Source organism: Oryzias latipes, chromosome 2 (assembly GCF_053564925.1).
Source record: "Oryzias latipes strain Hd-rR chromosome 2, Olatipes_Hd-rR_3.1".
NCBI classification, from domain to species: domain Eukaryota; kingdom Metazoa; phylum Chordata; class Actinopteri; order Beloniformes; family Adrianichthyidae; genus Oryzias; species Oryzias latipes.
The window spans coordinates 19,069,066-19,082,901 of record NC_136238.1 but is presented as its reverse complement, the minus strand read 5'-3'; the positions used below and the strand labels follow the sequence as shown (position 1 = coordinate 19,082,901).

The following is a 13,836-nucleotide window of genomic DNA, read 5'->3' as shown; positions in this document are numbered from 1 at the left end:
TATTTATGTAAACAGTGACCCAACTTTGCTTAAAAAAAAATTGAAACAACTGTTAAAGTCTCCTCCACATAATTTAGTAACTGCAGTTACAATGATTTTATGTTCCATATGGGATTACAATCTAGATTAAAAGTCCGTTTAAGTTATCTTTAAAGTCAAAATGTTGCAATATTTACAAACAAAGTTGCTTTTAATCTGTATTTACTCAAAACTCCAATAAAAATTGTGTTTTTTTGACATCTTCTTGTAGTATTTTTGTCATGATGGAGGACATATATGAAGACAATTAAGCTTAAAGTATTCTAGTTAATGGGAATGAGGAGAAGTTTTTGATGGAAAAAGCTTTTAAGTGTGATGCATTGTGGGCCACAGTCTCCCCGCTCCGCTCCATTCTGATGCATCCACGTGCAGACAAATAGATCCATGTACGTCTTTCTTTTTCTCATCCTAGCTGGAACCTGGATCAAAACTGTACAGCTGGATAGCTCCAACATTTCTCGCCATTTTTGTCGCAATCGTTAATGTTAGTTCAGGGTTGTGAGGGGCAGTAAGATAGTGGGAGGGCGCGTAAACAGATGAGTCACGGCAAACGGGGGCGGGCTTGCACTACTCCTACAGTCCCGCCTACTGCTCAAAGGCAAATTCCCCTCATAAACCCTGCCGCTGCGCAGAAACGATAGAGATCAACATGATGATGTTGTTTTTGAAAATAGATCTAAAGATGATCGGAGTGGGACTTTAAAATGTTCCAATTTAATCTGAAGAAGTATTCAGTTATTTCTAAACTACATATATAATTGATAAACCTTTCCTAAACAAAATCAACTTCAAGTTTACTCCTCTATCCTACGGGTTAGCTGAAGAAAGAGTACTACCAGAGCAGTTGTAGAAAGTTTTTAATCCAAACTATATTTCTGCAACTCTCAAAAGTTTCTATTGGTCTTTTCAGCTTCTCCTTTATCTGGAAGATGTATCAGAAAAACATTTCCGCCGACTCAAAGATAAATGCTTCCTTGTCTGAGACACTGAAGCGCCCGCCTTCATCAGAGCTGGGTAGGGGGCTCCTCGCTGTAAATCTCAACTCCTCCACGTGGAGCCGGATTGGCAGAAAGCCTGCTGGCACTGGCTCTTCCTGCTGGAATCTGAGCGATAATCTGCAGGCGCTGGGCAAACATGTCAGAGGATTTGTGCTAAACGAAAGCTTGCTGGGTAGTTTTCTTGTCTTCCTGTGAACTCCCGCCTTTCACAGCTCAATCTGTTCGCTGGCAGCCGAGGGACGTGGGGGTCGGCACGAGGGCTCTTCGGGGTTAAAGGGGACGGAGAATAAGGAGGCGGGGGGGGGGCCTGAGCTTGCATGTCATCAAAGTTTATTTGACTATTGACCTTTCCAGAGCTTCATTCAGAGCAGCTTTGGGGTTGGAGCGGTTAGAACAATACTACTTTATCTTCAAAGCTGCAATGGAAATGAAGAGGACTCCTCAGCCAGCTTCCGTGAGGGGGAACTCCTTTAAACATAAAGCCCTTTTTGCTAGCCAGACAAGAATCAAGTCAATACATTTAACGGCATTTTACCTTAAAAAGCATAAAGTATGAGTAAAACTGACTAAAAATAAGCAAATTATTGTCTAATTTGACCTTTAAAACCAATAAATATCTGCTATTTGAGTCTAAACTTAATCAAAGACTTTATCAAGCAACCCAAAACAAAGACATTTTGGAAGACTATTTGATCGACGGTACATAATTCTACCGCACTAAAAACCCACAAAACAATGAAGTCATTTAGTGTTCTTACAAGCTCAACTTGTGGCCTTTCGATTATTGCATGAGCCCCCGCCCCCTCTCAGAACGACATGCACAAACAGCCCGACAGTTGTAGGTCGCGGTTTGATGAACCCCCAGTTCATTGTAAACGATGGAACTCGGTTTACGGCCCCAGTAACAAAAGCAGAGTTTGAGTGACGGCTCGGCCTGGAGGTGTCTTTATTGCTGCGGATGAATCGGCGTAACAGGTGTGAGGGGACAGGAGCGCCGCCGCGCAAAAACACATACAAAAGGCCCCTCAGCTGAGGTGATGCATGAGGCGCATAATGGGAGGCTTTCACGCTCGCACTCCTCTGATCTGTCATTATTAGTCAGGCTTAACATTTGCTGCTCGCACATTTGCAGCGCTGGTTGCTGTTTGAAGCTCAATAACAGTCAAACTGCAGTAAAAGTGCTGATCAGCCCTGAGCTTAACACAGATTTCTTTCCTTGAAACAGGTGTGGAACAGTCATGTTCAGATTTACTCAAGAAAAAACACATTTTGAGAACAGTCTGCCTCCAAATTACTGCAATCAATGTGGTACCGGGACAATGCTGTAGCATATAAACCTTTTAAAATGTCTCATTTTTTTCAGTTGTGTTGTATTTGTGCAATGTTCCTCAGGGTAATTTTCGGAACTCCAAGTTGTCATGTTCTATACAGAGGAAAACTATATAATAAAAATGTGCCTTCATTTGATCCCAAACACCAATGTTTGGTAAATCTTGGGCTATGTCTAAATTCCCTCATTACCTGATTAACCCTTGTGCTATCTTAGATGACCCCACCCTTACATTGACGTGTTGTGGGTCTAGATGACCCAACTCCCAATGTTAAAGTGCCTAGGATAGCACAAGGGTTACAGACTACATAGTTCGGGACTATCTAGTTCCCTGCATTAGCAATTTGGACACATGATAACTATTTTTTTCTTTTAACCCTTTTATACCGGAGCTTTAGCTCCAGTGTCTTTCAACAACCTTCAACTGTTTACGCAATTAAACCAGAGGATTCTGAAGCGGAGAAAAGCCGCTCTGCAACACTATACGGTCTTGAAGCGTTTACACAATCAATGTAAACCAACTGATTCTGTCGCAGTGGAAAGCGCCTTTGCGACCTTACTAACGTAAACTATTGCAGATCGGTGCAAAGCTGCTCTCCGCGTATGAATCAGCTGATTCACGCTTAAATGGTTGAGGAATTACGGTGGGTCAAAGAGCGTTTGTTATTTAAGCAACATCGCTGGGGTGAAAGGGTTAAAAGCCAAATATGACGTCACCCTTTTGCTAAGGTAAAAACGTAATAAATATGATCGTTTTATGAAGGTTAAATCCGAATTTCTCCCCCTACCAATTAAAGGGGCAGTTGGAGGGGTAGGGTTCTCTGAAACGATTTTTTGGAGGGAATGAAGAGCTGACTCGGGTGCGCTCTGCTGGGGAGGAGAAACGCATTTCTACAATGTAAGTAAAGACTTTTTGTTTTTAAACCGATGTCGTTAAGTACAGCATTGGCTGTTCCGTGCTTACAAAGCAGACCGGCGGCTATTGATGACGTCATCGAGTGGTAGTAACGTCCGAATTCGAAGACACTGTTTTTTCATAACTCTCTATTTGAATGACTAAATGTAGGGGTAGGGAGAAGCCATAGGGGTAGGGGAAGAATTTGGATTCGGCCTAAGATGATTAGTGAATCCACTGTGCTCTGATGATGATAAATTGGATAATTCATTTTGAAAAATGCAATGCATTGTGGCCTATATTTGCCAATCTAGTGAGCATTGATACCTACTGGTTTTTCAAAGAGAATTCTGGGATATTTCCAGGGAGCTGGATTTTGGAGTTGTAGATTCATACACCTCGACAAAATGGCGCACGGTCCATAAAGTGTACCAACGGGGGAGCAGAAAGTGAATTTGAACACATTTTTAGACTTTTTAAATTTACTGTTTTTGTGTCTCGTATTCTTAAATTCTTGTTCTTAAATTCTTTATTGAATGTTTTATGAAAGGTCCTATTTTTAGTTTTGCATTAACCAATGTCTATCTGCAGACAGCCCAGTCTTGTGTTGCCCTTTATTAAACGTTGGGTACTATGAGAGCTCAAGTTGGAAAATTGATAGGTTAATGTTGATAAAATGGTTAATATGTTGGTCTTATTCAGTTGAAATGGCAGATTAATGTTGTTGTTCACCTTTTGGCATGTCCCATCAGGTTTACCACAGCGAATCAGCTTTCACTGATTCACACGGGTGGTTTGGCAGATATTTTTATGGCGGACGGCCTTCCTGACAGAACCCTGTATTTTATCTGGGACTAGGGACCGGAGGACCCAGACTTGGGTCCCGTTGTGGCTACATAGTTTAGGCAGTAGCACAAAGGGGTTTATGCTAAGGACACAAACTGGATGAAGCTCATCGCACCCCCATGTGCCAGACATCATGAGCCGTGGTGTTGTCATGTTTGAAAACAGAGTGACTATACTCATATTTGTGGAGTCAAATGTACCTTTTCATTCTATAGTATATAAAATGTCATGGTTTTGATGTTTAGATGTCAAGAAAGTATAAGTAAAGTAATATTTATCCTGTCAAAAGATTCTCTTTAGTGTCCCTTAAGCAAAAAATAAAATAAAAAAATCAACAACAAAAAGAAACAAGTGAAAACAAAGTGACAGGATTGTCTTAAGGACTAGTATTTAGCTCCATCTGAGTCTCTAAACGCTGTAATTCGCAAGCTTTTTCGCATCTTTTCTGTATAAACTCAAATAAACATGTGACTCTTCCTATAATCTTAAAGAATCTGAAATGACAAAGAAGGTTTTGAACGTTGGCATCGCTGATTTCCCTCGTAGGAGGGACTAACTACCAGGTTAGCTGGTCAACAGTTCACTCAGTGGTGTAATTAACCGCGGCCCCCCACCGTTGACTGTAGGCCTCTTTCAAAAAGACACACAAAGACTCATTTGAGTGTAACTGCCGACAAAGAGAGCCCTACAATAAAGTTATTTAAGGGAACAACAAGTGGAGAGCGACCCTCCCCCGTTTTCTGCAGAGTCATTGTATGGAAGTCAGTCACTGTTTGTTCATCGTGTTTCCCTGAAGTCACTCCATCTCTTCCTTCAGTCACTCTCACTTATTCCTATATTCATATATATATATATATATATATATATATATATATATATATATATATATATATATATATATATATATATATATCGATCATATGTTTGCATGAAAAGTGTAGAAGCTACTGTTTTTTTTAGGAATAAATGTCACAAATTTGTGTTTTTGAACTCTTTTCTTACTAGATACTACAAGTAAAAATTAAGAGAAAGCCTCTGGGGCAGAATAAATGAACCAAAGGTGGATATGTATTATTCTGGTGGACGGCCAAACGTTCCAGAAATCAAAGGCGGCGAGACGGTGTTCCCCGTGTCGCCAGAACAAATGCGTCCGCGCTCCAGGTGTACAGTTGGGCCGGAGCGTCGCCGGCAGCCGCGTCCCCCTGAATTATGAGAGCCACTCTTGTCAAGCAAACAAATGAGTCTGTCTGAACTCAAAAGGTCACGGCACAGCAGAGTAAAATCACAGAGCACGCAGTCAATTCCTCGCCGCGGCACCCCTTTCCAAGGGCCACTTGCTGGAATTTATGGTTGGGGCCCCGCACCTATTCTCCTTTGAATAATAGCTATCCCATAAAAGAAGCCCGGGTCGGTGGCAAGTCTAAAATAGAAAGCAGCCCAGACCGAAGGAGGGCTTGTTTATTGTGTGAGGCGGGAAAATGGAGGCTAACGGTGACATCTGAATTTATACCAACCTGTTCCTCTTAACTTTAGGAGGAGCGATGAGACCCCAAATCCTTCATCTGCAAGCTAAAAACAGGAATCCTCCAGAGAAGCCAGCTGCCTTCCCATATTTCTGCTGCACAGTTTGAGCTGATAAAAACCCAGGAGGCTGATGGGACGGTCAAGTGGAGCGGAGGGCACATTTCACACCCTCCAGCCTGGATGTCCAATATCCTGTGGCTGATCTCCCTTTTGGCCCCGGCAACAGCAAACAGATGTGCCAGCCGGGTTCAGAGGAGGATCCGGCTTGGCTGCTTGACCTGAGAAAACGAGCCGCCTCCCACCTGAGAGCCTCCGCAGACCCTGACCCCGCTTTGAGGTAAAGCTTCCTGCCAAGCTCGTGTGGCCGTGGGGAGGAATTCCTTGCATGCCTCACGTGAGAAGAAACACCACGTTTTTGCAGGCTGAAACTCTGACTCACCGTCAAACAGAAACTACCGTTTTTTTTTCCTCCATCAGAAACGACTGAAAACCTAAAAATGGCTGCTAATTAGATTTATTTCTGAGCCACAGTTATGCCAACACATCCAAAAATTAGAGCTTGTTATGGGTTAACTTGGAAGTTCACCTGCTTCCTTTATTTAAGACTTCAGTATTTCTGGGCTCAATTGATCCAAAAAACCTGAAGTAGAAAAAAAAGAATTTGTAACCTTTAATAGGTTTTGGTTTCTTACCATTTCAAAATGGTAAAAAAAAAACTTAAGCCGATGAAGATGGAACATGCTTTTAAACATAACTTTCCCAATTAAAACCTACTTATCATTTAAAGCTGTTTTGTGTGTCTCTAAAACTGAATCTTAGCTGGTGTCCGTTGAGTTTTGTGGGTTGGAACTGTCTTAACATAGAGGGGCCCCTCAGACCAATCGGAAGGATCATGTTCCATTCCCTTGCAGTAGGAGTGACCTGCAAAGTCCTGCCTTCATCTAGTTCCTCCACCACACATGGTATCTGACACAAGAATCCACATTTTTCGGAGAAGCATGGTGTACATTTGGGTCTACTTCTGGACATGTTGCTCTCAAAGAACGAAAGCAATCCAGGCTTTGAAATTTGCTGGTGAAATTGGACAGCCTTTCAATAATAGAAATGAGAGTATTTTGAGGAAATAGCCCACTTTTTTTGTCAGTAGAGGGCAGGATATGGTGGATGGTAAATAGAGTCTACTTAAGTAGTGTTTATCCACCTCATTTGGGGCCCAAAGAGCTTATTGGGCTTATTGGGATCACTTAAATCCTGATCAGGAATGTTTGGCCAAACTGAAATGTAGCTGACTAGAAGAATCGGGAATTAGACTGCTCCCCTTGCTGTTTTGCGGGATGTCCATGCTTTTTTATTTTTATGGCAAAATGTGTGCTGCGTCCCGATTGGCTGTGAACCACTGTTAAGCAGTGTCCTGTGCAGAATGCCTTCACGCGTTGCCAGATTTACTTTAGTCTTCAGCAGCTTTTCAGATACTTGATACTATAAACGTATTTTTCTACAAAGGTTTGAACTTTGAAAGTGTGAAAAGGTTCATGTCTGTGTGAGAAAAGTGTATAAAGTGTGTGGCCTTAAAACATCCATAATAACTATAAAAATAAAGCTGACAACTTCATAGAGCTTCATTGCGGGTTATTTTTTAGAACGCAACTCCCACGATAAACGAGGGGAATGCCGTAGCGCCAGAAACAAACAGCTCCAGCAGTTGAAGAGGACTCTTGAGAGGACTTTAGCAGTTAAAGATGCCAGATTCCAAGCCTCCCGTCACACAGCAGCCCGCTCAAAACATCTCAGCATGAGCAACAACAAACATTGTGTCGTACAAGACAGACCGTGGACACGGCGTGTATTTTTTTTTTCTTCCAGACAGACAGTTTTCTGTGGAAAAGTCTAGCGCGGTAATACAATCTCTTCTTCTGACCGTTCATTGGTTGATGTTGGGGGTAGGTAGGGCAGAGGGTGGCTTCCTCGGGTGACAAAGGGCATGCCACCAGTTCTTAACCGCAACATGGTGTGACGTATCTGTGATTTCCTGTAAAGTGTTTGAATCCACGAGTTCCCACGAAGTTGTGTTCAGGCCCTGCTTTGATTGAGGAGCCTTTAAGGTCTTAAATTTGCAACATAATCTGCTTTTTTTTACATTTCAGTCCAGAGAATGTTGGGTTTTTTACCGAATCAATGTCTAATGTCTAATGCACTCAACAGCAAGGTACTCCGTTCAACTTTGGCTTGATTTCTCCATTTTAGGGGAACGGCATCAAACGTTTTCTAAGAGTTGGAAGAAACTTTTGAATTTCGGGGTGAAAAATGCTTAAGAGTCAGTCAGTTTTAGTGATAAAACAGCACAGACACTTTCTGACACCAAAGATTGATTGGAGCTCTTCAAGCGAGTTCCTGAAGACCTCGCTCCACTTTTTTCTACTTCCTCCGGTGTTAAAGCTGCTGTGTCTCGGGTTTGATCCCTGCTGTGTCAGACCTTGACAGGCGAGACTCTGAAGCCCTTTAGCGTCACTTAATGCCTAAAAACCTGACCCCTGCACCTCTTTGTCAGCCCTTATTAGGAGCCTGCACGCCTTGACTTTCTAAACCTCTCACAGCAGCCTCCAGCGTGTTGATGGCGGTGTGAAGTCCACTCCAGCTCGCCACTGAGGTTCCGTGGCCGCTTTGATCCTTGACCCTCAACCAAATGGTTCAGCTGCAGCATGGCCACTCGCTGTTTTACAGCTCGAGTGGACCATCACTTCCTGTGCTGCGCCGCCTGCGTGGACCCCAAAGGTCACCGCGGTGAGCCTTTGTCACCTCCAAACATTAAGTCACCGATTCAACTAATTAACTGCTAGAGGAGCCATTTTTATCTAAATACACACAAGTAAGCATTTAATGTTTAGTTTATTTGTCTCAAACCATCCAAGTCTGTCAGGGATTTTGATTTTTTGGTTGCCAAAAGGTTTTAATTTTTTCTAATTTTCCCGTTTTGGCAGTTGAAAACAAGGCCCTCTGCACATGCTTACCTCGCTTTCTGAACGCACAAAAATTCAAATATGAAACCTCCAAAGTGAAAATAAAAGACTTACTATGATTGACACGATTAAAATAAGATAGCATAAGGTTAGCTAACTGTAAGGTTAGCTAACAGTTAAATTTTGAGAAATTAAATGTTACACACACAAATATACATGTATAATCGTACTGACCGTCGAGTCCTTTAACATCTGAGCGTTGGCTCCAGTGTTGATGTTTTTTGAACTAGCCTAACTCTTCAACCGTTCACGCAATTAACGTAATTAGTGGTGCAAGCTGCCTTTTTCCACGTCACAATCAGCTGGTTTACGTTAACTGGGTAAACTCTTTACTTCTGTTGAGTGTAGCATATCTGCGTAAACCGTCTTTTCCCTGCGTAGGTTTCAGCTGGTTTACGTTAATTGTGTCAATACTTTATCACTGTAAAGTGTAGAATATTGGCGCAAAGCTGCTTCTGTCCAAGTCAGAATCCGTTGGGATTACGTCCATTGCGTAAACAGCTGAAGAGTTGCGATAATTCAAAGAACGCTTGTTATTTGCGACGTGTCTGGCATTGAGGGCCATGGATAAAAATGAATCGGACCACACTAATGCCGCTTATAATGGAGTAAAAACTAACTTTATTAGCGTGTTTTGCATCACTCGTGTGCCTAAGATGTCCGATTCCCTTTTTTCGTTGACCATTTGCAACTTGAAAGTACTCACATTTTCTAACTAACTAGACTGGAATTGTTTCGAGAGAATTGGTGTGTTTGAGATTCTTTTTTTTTTTTTTGCAAAACTATGAGCTCACTCGACGTACCAAAAAGAATACCCACAAATCTCTTTTTCTGTAGCTTACTCTCTTTATTCAAAAGCTTCGATGCTTCCGCTCTCTATGAGTTTGTAAGTGACTGGAAAACGGCGAGGAAGATGGAATGTTTTCTAGGAGACGACTAAGAATCTCAAAGGTGTCGTCCTCACCTTCAGGGAGAGCTAACAGCGGATGACAGGACAAACCTGTGACGCTCCAGCATTAATGGAATGCCACCAGGGGGCCCCTATGGACAGAAGCAGATGGGGGGGGGGGGGGTGAACCCCGATTGGATGAAGCCTCATAGAGACGCAACAGCCAAAGAAAACCACGTAAACCTCCCCGTCCTTGCCTGAGGCAGAGGAGGGCACTCTTCATCTCTGACTTGCTGACATCGCCCCCTTTGACGGTGTCGGGACCGTCGTTTTTGTCAAAGAGCTGCAGTGTCACGCAGCCCGATGGTGGCGCCAACACGCTCCTGCAGGAGTTAATTAACAAATGCATCAAAGCCAATCTGACGAGCTCACAGAGGAGGAACTACAGCCCCCCCCTCAGCGGCCCCTGGACCTTTGATTTCACATGTCTACTGGTCCTTAGTGTGTGTGTGTCGGTGTGTGTGTGTGATTGCGTTTCATGAACAAAGGCGTGTTTTCATCATGTGTAATTGCTGCTGTATGATGGCTGCTTTCCTCTGTCTGATCTTAAGGAAGATCTGCTGGATGAAGATCTTCAGAGTGACTCTAAAAATAAATGTTTATAAAGCAGAGTGTGTGTGTGTGTGTGTGTGTGTGTGTGCACACGTGCATGCGCACAAGGGTGCGTGTTTGACAAAGTTGCAGAATTTATGAGCTCCTCCAGCCTTCCTTATTTCTACAGCGTTGCTGTCAAAATAATCATCCTGTTTTCACTCCCCAGACTGTTTGCCAGCGATTAGTCGGGGTCGGCCAGAAAACTAAACAGTTGTAATCCACTTACTCATGAAACCAGAGCGGCCGTCATCTAAACACTCCACAGGAAGTAAGGCGTGAGGGTCCGGCCCCGACGGCGTGAACGCAACACAAACATTTGTCTGCACTTTTCTACCAGCTTCACTCGAGCTCATTTACACACAAACGCTAGTTTCACCGAGCAAACCTCACAAGTCTGACAACAACCTTTAGCTGTTTCATTTGTGAGACAAAATTTTGATCAGAAAGATGATGAAAAAAGGTCGGATGAGATGACTTCATTTCAAAAAAATCTTTTACTTCTTATGATTAACGCCCAAAATGAGTCAAATGATCCCGGACGAGCCCCCGCGTCGATGCTTTCTGGTTTAGTTTAAAGGTGAACTGAGTGGATTCCTTGATGGTTGATGTGTTTTAGCAGGTCTGACATCTGTGGATTCGTTGCCACCCCTTCTCTAAATCCACTGATGCTGCTATTCTGCTCAAGGATCCTGCGGCAAGGCCCCGGGGCCACATGCTGTAATTGGTGCGGACTTGTTGTTTTGTGGGATAAGAGACTTTTGAGTCATCACAGCGGGGTGTTTTACTCACTTCCAATTCCCATTTATCGCGCCCCCGTGGCCGCCCGCATGCCTTTCTCCCCGTGCAGCCCCCGCGTGTTATTCTTTCTTTTCTCTCATTAAACTCTGCGCAGATTTTTGGGGAGAACCCGCAGCAGGGCCGGTAATGACGGGCGCAGGGCGGGCTTGTGTGAAAACGGCAGCGCTGGATGAAAGTGACATCCCTTCACAGGTTTGGGAGCCCCCCCTTCATGTCATCCTGAATAATGTGAAGGGCCCCATTATTTCCTCACATCTTTTCAGCCCCCCCCCCCCCCCCCCTTTTGCTCCCTGACTGCTGGAACTCTTCATCCTGCACAAAAGCAAATGCACTAAAACTTTTTTCTGATGCAAATGAACGCAGGCGGCCTTTCAGGCGGAGAGAAAAGCCGCAGCAGCTCCAGGCAGAGGAGATGTTCCACCTTCACAAACACCAGAAATGAGATTTCATATTTGGACTAACAAGTAAATATTTGAAAGTCTTTTTGATGCAAACATCAATTTCTGCTCCCTATAAAATGAGTATTGTAATTTTTTTATAATGTCCAGCCACGTAGAGATGCTGCTAGACCCTGAAACTGTGAAAATATGTAAATAATGCAGTTTTTGAAAAAATGAATCACCATCAGTGACCTGATTAAGCAGCATTTTAACAGCTATAAATATAATTCCCATCATTGCACAAACTCAATTAATCCTTTCTATCTCTATATATCTTATATTTTATTTTTATCCTGATATGAGCATTATATATATATATATATATATATATATATATATATATATATATATATATATATATATATATATATATATATATATATATATATTCTTTTTAAAAAGTAAGCAAATTACCTTTTTTTTTTAAAGTGGAAATCTAAATCTTATCAAAATCTCCGGGAAAAAGTTCGACTCACCCCTTTGCTTGTGCTTCGTGTTGTCTCTTATGGTTAGCTAAGTCTGGGTTCGGAAAGTTTCGTCAGAAAGACGGAACCAGTCCGGGCCGCGCGGGTTCCTATCCGTGTCAAGGCGCGCGGCGCTCACTCTCGTACTTCTCCCTGGAAAAGTACCGCGGAGCTGGAAGTTCGGAGGCGCGCGGCTCCATCGGCCGCGGCACGCGCGCGCGGCGGCCTCTCTGGAGAAAACTTGGCAGGACTTTCCGAACTGCGGCGGCGTGGTCGGGATGCTGCTGAGCCGCGAGGATGCGCCGTTATTTTCTTCCTCACCGCCCCTCCGCACACCCCACTTCTCTTCCTCCTCCTCTTCCTCTTGTGACTCCCCCCTTCCTACTCCGCACCCGCCTCTCAACGGGACTAATGTTCAATCATCGATTATGGATCCTGCTGGATATTTCCCTTCCCAGTTCGTTTTGATTGGCTCATTAAAGCTCTTTTATTAATTTAAATCTTCTTCAAATACACTTGTTAGAGTATTTCACGAAACATCTTGGGTTAGTTTTGGCTTTAAAAAAATTGTTTGTTAGTTTGTTTTTCTCATCAATCCCTGATATTTGCATCTTGATTTTGCCAGAAAATTTAAATTTGACCAACAAGTGTGATGATTTGTGACAAAAAAGCTGACCCTAGGTGAAGTAAAAAGTTTAAAATGTATTTTTTTCACCCAAACAAGTCTTATCACCCATTTATAAGAATACATTTTTCAATCAGATAAAAATAGTAAAATAATCGGAAGCAGGGGCGGAGCTACAGGGGACAAGGCTGCCCCCCTCCCCCGCAAAATGTCCGCCCCTCTAATTTTTGAGTCAATATTAGTATTTTCATTGACAAATATTAATAAATCATCAAAACAAGCTTCTTTAAGCATTAGAAATAGCACATTGGTTAAAAGAAAAGCTGTTTTAACATTCGTAATAATAATAAAATAGTTTGAAGTATGTATTTTTTATTTGTAATGGCCGTTACCTCTGCTTTTCTCATTTGCCACCATTCCAAAGTCTACTGCCCCTCTCCCGCCCTGCTAGCTCCGCCCCTGATCTGAAGTTAGTCCCAGCTTCTTTGAACTGTTTCAATGAACTTTAAGTCAGATTCAAACTGGGATGACTCCAGTTTCAAGTTCCTCTGCGAAGCTCTCATCTGGACCGCTATCTCAGAGAAGCCTGACCTCTAGTGTTGGTTCTGTGTTCTGCATGTACCAAGTTCTTCCTGTGAGGAATCTAAACAGATGTTCATTTAAACTAGATGCACAAACAGACATAACATTGAAATAAAAGCACACTGTATACAATAGGTTCAAGCAGAAAATACAGAATGTTTTTATCTTGTGAAATCTTTTATCTTTACTTACTTAACCCTTGTTCTATCCTAGGCACTCTGATATCGGGAGTGGGGTCATCTAGACCCACTAGACAGTGCGCTGAACGTTTTTTCTTCAATGATTTGTGATCTTCACTGGTGTCCATGGATTACATGAAATCCTCTGCACCTTTATCCACCATAGGATTGCACCAGGGTCAAGTATGAAAAGTCATTTTGCAACAAAAAACAAGTTACAGTTTTTAGGGATAAGGCCTTTATACTTGATGGATGTGGCAGCAGCAGGGGGAGGATGATGTTCCACAGAAAAGGAACAAAAGTAGGACAAAAATGTGGCGTTATGAAAGACAGAGTAAATATTGAAAACCCAGTTAGAAAACAAAAAAAAACTCCTGACAATCTCAAACTAAATGTGTTTGATTTGAACTCCTCTTTTTTTAGGAAAGAAAAATTTCCACTGGGAAGATATGGAAGTTCATTATTAAATATTATTATTTTTTAAATACACTCCTCTTCATTACAAATAAAAATCCATTTTTAAATCTTTCTACAAAGTGATGATTTGCATCTGTTT

The 13,836-nt window shown here is 42.4% G+C and overlaps 1 protein-coding gene across 1 annotated transcript in view; it reads right to left on the bottom strand.

Moving 5' to 3' along the window:
* Positions 1-12,272, bottom strand: part of gli2a (GLI family zinc finger 2a) — a 73,428-nt gene extending 61,156 nt beyond the window's left edge. The window contains exon 1 of the mRNA XM_023964285.2: positions 11,907-12,272. The gene's annotated coding sequence lies outside the window, so the exon portion shown is untranslated. The remainder of the gene's footprint in view (positions 1-11,906) is intronic.
* Positions 12,273-13,836: the final 1,564 nt, after the last annotated feature.